The following is a 6342-nucleotide window of genomic DNA, read 5'->3' as shown; positions in this document are numbered from 1 at the left end:
GGCTGCCGCCGTCAGCCGTTTTCACGTATCGCGACCATGCGCCATGTGACTCTCGTGTGCATTTTCTCGATGCAGGAAAATACTCGCGCAGGTCGGGATCACCGCGTTATCGACCACCGGATGCAAAGTCCTCGTAAATGTTAAGCAATGCCTTCATCCTCCCCACGCGTTCTCCATCCGACTCCCTTAGTCCTCGATCAGATTGAGCTCCTTGTCGATACACCACCCTCTGCTCGTTTGCAAATCAACTTGGTTGCCGATCGTATAACCGCAACGTTTCGTTCGTTGAACAACTTCGACGCATCTACCAGGGAAGGTATGTGAACCGTCAAGGTGATCCGAATGCCGTCGCTGAGATCACCTTGCTCGGACAAACTGGCACGTTTAAATAATATTGCTTTTTACGAAGGTTCGCGGATTGTGTAGAGTTTTTCTCTGAATTTCTTTGTCCGTTGCTGTATGAAAACATTCGTATATATCCGCGTAATATACGAGCCATAAGTTACGATATTACAGTTAACTTCAACTTCGGAGATCTCTGAAACTTTACCATCAAAGTATTTTATCGATTCTTTTATAATTTCATCGATTTTTTCTACTTTTTATCTCGTGGAGTTAACGGCGAATAAGTGGCTCGTATAATTCCTCCCATATTTCTTTTTCTTCTTTGTCAAAGAATCCGCGTGAAAGAACTTGAATTCGTTGGTTTGATAAACAACTGGGATTCAGTTGCGCATTCTTTACGCAATCTTGTCTTTCGACCAGCCACGCGTTCCGACAGAGCAAACAAAGTTTACAAAACGGTAGCTTGTTAGCACGGAATAACATAGCAGGGAGTACGATTGTTTTCGCGTAGCAGGAACAATCGAGACGGATTTGGATAGTGTCGCGCGCCGTTCGCACCGCGATAAATAACGCCCACGACCGTTTAACTCCGAATTTAACATCGTAATTTACCTAGCGTTATCGCCGTTGTCTAATTCGTATGGAAATTCGAGTCCTTATTTTATCTCGATCGGCGCAAAAGATCTAGATAAAGCGAAGCGAGCACGGTGCGCGATAAAAACAATGGCTCGTCATTGTCGCTCGAATACGATATAAATCCGTGTGGTGTTAAATGAGGGAGACATTTAGATGCGTTAAATTACGCGGGAATTCTGGTACGAAGGGTTCCAGCCGAGCGTGTTACAGATTTTATCTGACGCTAAATTCTCCGACGTGTGTTATATTCTTCTCGCAATTAATTTTCACGACCGTCTTTTAAATCTTACCTTTTGGATTTATCGGTAGATTATTTTTTCTTAGTAAAAAATGGTATACGCGTAAGTCAGTGGGCTGTCTAAATGTTTGTAAAAATTTGGTAACAGTGAAAAAAAGTGGCGGCTATAAAAAATAGATGTTTATTAAAGCCTCAACAGCAGCGCGTTAAAGAGAATCGCAAATTATCCTCGCCGAACGTTTTCCATAGGCTCGCGAGTTTTCAGGAAAAGTTATTTCCTTGAAACCTGTTTCTTAATCCCGAGTTATGCACGCTCTTCAGATCGGCATCGATAGTTTCTTTTGGTTTCCGAAGCATGCACGCAGGTACCGTACTTTCTCCTCGTTCTCCCTTGTTTCGTCTAGTCGGGGTTGTACGCTGTTGTCCCCTGCCCCCCTTTTCTTTTTTGTTTCTCTTCATGGAACGCTGGTCTGGCATGCAGCTGAATCCTTAGAAGTGAAAGTAGGTTATGTTTTCGATTTCGACCTGAGTTTTTATACGCGGCAATCCTTCCGAAAGCTACACGAATTGCAGACAATGAGATTCGCCTTGCGCTTTCCCTTTCTGCGTTCCGCGAACTCTACAACATTTACGCGGCCAAAGTTCCGAAGAGATATAAAAGTATAACACGCTTGAAAAACTATAATTTCGTACGAAATTTTCCACCAGTTACGTTCGATAGAACGTTAGATTCTTCTCGTTGCAAGGTCTCAGAAATACGAATTATAGTTATGGAGAGTTTGAAAAGTGAGCCGGAAGCGCGATTTCTTGGAACGAAGTTTAGTCATCGCGTAACCACATTGTTCCGAGGTAACAATTTCTTATCGCGATCGGGAGAAACGTTTAAATTGTTGGTTTTTAGGATCGGTGTCACCGTTTGCGTCGGTAAGCGGCTGTGTTCGCGTTCTTCGACGGACAAAGTAACTACAAAGGCGTGTTCTATTCCCCCGCACACGAACGTATCAATGGCAATAACACGCAACGATTTGCATCAAAGATCGTGCATGACAACAGGTTTATAACGCGTATGAAGCAATCAGGATTTTATGCTCTTATCGTGTAATTTATAACGCATGCAAATCACAAATTTTACGAGACGACTTCCCGTCTCTGTGTATTTTTTCATTTGTACGAGTTTCTTGGTCGCTGTCCGTTCGCAAACGAGCGATTCCCAGGAATACAATCTTCCGACAAATGTCTACGATGTTTGACCATCCTGCAGCCAACCGTTCGAACGTCTTCGATCGATTTCGCCCGCTAAATTGTCCCCATTTCGCGAACTTGAGTATTCGAAATAAGATCTAAGGGAATATCCCTATGCCCGTCGTCTTCCGAACGCTATTCTCACTTTGTTCGTATCCAGAAACATTTTTAGAAGCTGGAGATTAGCCAAATGGCTAATTCGTTGATCCACGAAACTATAGAACGCCATGTTTATCTTAATGTCTACGTGTGGAGAATTCTGTCGGTTCAAAGAAAACTCGCGTAAGTTATTGACGTCGCGAGGCAGAGAGGAACGAGTTTCAAATTGCAAGCATTAGGGTCTTCTTTCAGGTTATTTTTATCACGAATTCTTTGCGCGTGTAATCTACGAATACTTTGCACCGGTTTCGTAATCCCTCGACGAAGAAGAGAAGGGAAGATAAACGAGAAATAAAAAAATCGATTATACCATCGAGATGTTTATCTTGCAATCTACGAGAGTAAAATCGTATGAATTTCAAAGTTTATGAATGAATTCGATAAATAATTCAAAGACACGGATCGTTCCACTCTAAAGTAATAAATGCGCGTTCGCGAAGGTAAATAAAGAACGTCGATATCAACGAGTCGTTAATTATCAAGGAGACGACGAAGGTTACTTATATTAATCCGCGGTCGGCGGAGTTCGGCGGAATCGATCGAAAAGAACACGAGGGTAAAATCAGGACGTAGTTTCTTCTTGGAAAATTTAATTGACGGTCAACGAGCTGGCGGAAAATGAACATCTTTTGCCGATTTAATAGACAGAAAGAGAGGCATCGCGTAAACGCCCATTCGTCGCCATTGGTTCGTAACCTTTCGTGTTTGTGACCGCTGGCTTCCTACTGACTACCAACGTGACGCGAATGTTCGATACACGAATAAGCTTCACCTTCTTCGACGATGCTGCCTCTTTCGTTTTTCGTGCAGTGCGCATGGGTATACCTGGAAGGAAGTACGCCGGCAGCCGGAGCAAGTGCGTAAAAGGGGGTGCATCGGGTGCACAGGATGCGCCTCGAGCGCAGTGGAAGGGTCGCCACAAGTATCCAGTGTTGGTGTTGTCCGCGACTTCGATCGCGCACCATCATGATATGTACCAGAAAGTACGGGAGATAGGTTCGATGAGTACATCGATGGAGATAGCGACATTGAGCTTTCGTTCGAGAGACGTCGGTTGTTCTAAGCAGAAATAAAGACAACGCGATCGTGGTGGTGGTGCTGGTTCGCGATATTGGCTCAATTGCGACGTTTCGTTTTTCAATAATTCGGCTTCACCGACGATTAAATGGAAGGACCGAGGGTAAATGAAAGTTAGTGTTGGTGTTATCGATAAATTTGATTGAATTATCGTTGGCAGACAGAACTATCTCGTCACTGTCGCCACGATTCCCAGTCTAATCTATTTATTTTTGATGTCTTCGTCTAGAACGCGATCCATTAAATAACGCCCACTCGAACGGTTACCCTTCGCTTGCTGTCCTTTCGAATCAGTTACGAGGACGCGCGGTGAAGTGCCTGACGCACGAAGAAGTCTTAGCCACGGTAAACGCGGTATGCGAGCACGGGAGCAGCGATTAAAGTGGACAGTGAACGAGTCGTCTTGACGAGAGGAAGAAATACAGTCATCCGACGACGAGTACGCGTGTAGGTAAGTACGTTACCTCGGACAACCGCAGCCACGTCAGCCACCCCTTTTCTTCTCGAAGGCCGCAACGCTTAGATGGCCGACACGGTAGCCGTAACAGTTCACTCGACGTATGCTTTTACAGCATATCCGTCTTCTGTAGCCGGCGCAAAGAATACCAACCAAAGGACGAGGACGAGGATGAGAACGAGCAGAGGACGGGGGGGAAAAAGAGCGTTCGAAAGAGCTTGTGTGACGTTTGCAGGGGTCAGTCATAGGGAAGGGGCGCAAGCGCAGTTATGTTCGTGAGACTCGCGAAGCACATGGTCGCCCTGACTCCTGTTCCACGGTCCTGTCTCGACTTCCTATCTTTCCTCTGGGTTTGAACCGTGTAAATAATTACTTTGCTTAGTCGCAGCTCTATTTACAACAGTGTTTGTTTATCTTAGACGGGCTACCGTGACGAAAGGGACGCCTCGAGGAATAATCCTTCGAATTCCATTTAGAAAACGCGATGGCCAAGGATCGTTGTTTATTCAAAGTTCGATTAGATCGTTGTATTCTTAGACAAGGTTACGAGGTTTGTAAGTAAACACGTTGTTCGGAACTCAATGACGAGTAATCAGTGAATGACACTTGTTTTGAGAGTGGGGAACGCGCAAAAGGATCCATCGGGACTTTGATCGAAGTGGTTTATATTAAGTGTTTGGAGAGAATGTTCTTCGAAGAAGCGAGAGAAGAGAAAAGGAGCAACAATCGTTGAAGAGTAGATGGTCGTTCAGTGCATAAACCCGATAGATGTTGTGACGTTATAAATATAGAGCGCTAATGGAAACGCACTACGCTGCCCCTTGGCTTCGAGGAAAAATAAATAGAGTTATGGAATACACCGTCGCTCTCTTTGACCCAATGTCTTTTCCAGAAGGTTATCCAGTTATAAAAATACTTCATTCTTGAAATAAGGGACACTACAGACGTACGAAAAAAATTCGTGCAAGAAGAGAACATCTTAAATTTCCAAAAACCAAGGGATGCAATATTTATTGCATATATCTAACTTTTGAAAAGTAGAAAGGTCAAATTAACGGGTGTATTTTCAAGAAAATAGAGAGGCAAACTTCGTTTACCCGCCCCCCTCCAAAAAAAAAGATGATTCAGCCGAAGAATCATGCCGTAGGAGTTATGGGAAGTCGCAAACTAAACGTCCTTGACCCAGGGCAAACAGTCATCAATGAAGTCTCCTTGTGGCGGTACAACTCGTAAATAAACATTATCGTTTCTTAAGATTTATGGATGAACTTTGCGATATTGAAAAAAAACCGTAGTGGTGCTGTAGTGATCTATTATTGAACATTCGCGTGTTGACTGTAATAGAGTGCAGTGTCCTAAGACCACAAGATCGGAGTTCATCGATCGAAACCAAGGGTGAGTAAACTGATATACGCCTGTTGATCTTCGTAATCGTTCACCGAATTGCTAAATAATTTTCTTTAATCTATTTTTATTGTTATATACGATACTTCGTTTATTATGTAGATAGGTGACCATAATTAGTTTAACTATCTACATAGCGACGTTTTATTCTTCGAGTAACTGTCTGTTACAGCGAGTTGTATCAAAAATTCGAAATTAATTCACGTATACGACATCGCTTAAAACTTCGACCAATAAAACAATAAATACATTGTAATGGTAGGTGAAATCGTTGGTTGATTGTACGATATACGCATAGAACTCATTAAACAAGTGAGCTGGTTAGATATTACGTCTGTTGCACCACTTATACCTTTCATACCACTTAACCCTGACCTACCATCGGTGGCTTACAGTTTTATAGTGGTTCGATCAGAAATGGACAATTAATACCCATATAATTAATAATTTCAGCATACGCACGTACAATGCCCATTCAATCTACTTGCAGCGATACGATGTAATTATATAATATGGACAGATATTAAACAAACATTCGATGAGATTAGATTTTCTACGCGTGCATTTTACTGGTTTTCTAGCTATCTGTTATTGGACCTCGTTATTATTGTAATACGCATAGTTATAGTATCTAATGTCTGCGAATTTATTAGACCTACCTGCTATGTCAACAACATTGCAATGCATAATATAAACATGAAATCTATAACAAAAGGTTGCTTGCTTTTTATCCGTTCTCGATGTAAACACGATTAAGTACGATGTATAAACACGAGTTCGTTAA

General features: G+C 42.7%; 1 long non-coding RNA gene across 1 annotated transcript; it reads left to right on the top strand.

Annotated features, from left to right (window-relative positions):
- Positions 1 to 3111: 3111 nt before the first annotated feature.
- On the top strand, positions 3112 to 6122 carry LOC117152413. The gene is made up of 3 exons (XR_004462797.1): positions 3112 to 3810; positions 3927 to 4148; positions 4270 to 6122. It is a non-coding gene; the product is annotated as an uncharacterized LOC117152413 (long non-coding RNA).
- Positions 6123 to 6342: the final 220 nt, after the last annotated feature.

Source organism: Bombus impatiens, unplaced genomic scaffold (genome assembly GCF_000188095.3).
Source record: "Bombus impatiens unplaced genomic scaffold, BIMP_2.2 scf_1506, whole genome shotgun sequence".
Classification (NCBI taxonomy): Eukaryota; Metazoa; Arthropoda; class Insecta; order Hymenoptera; family Apidae; genus Bombus; species Bombus impatiens.
This window is presented reverse-complemented; position numbering and strand designations above follow the sequence as displayed.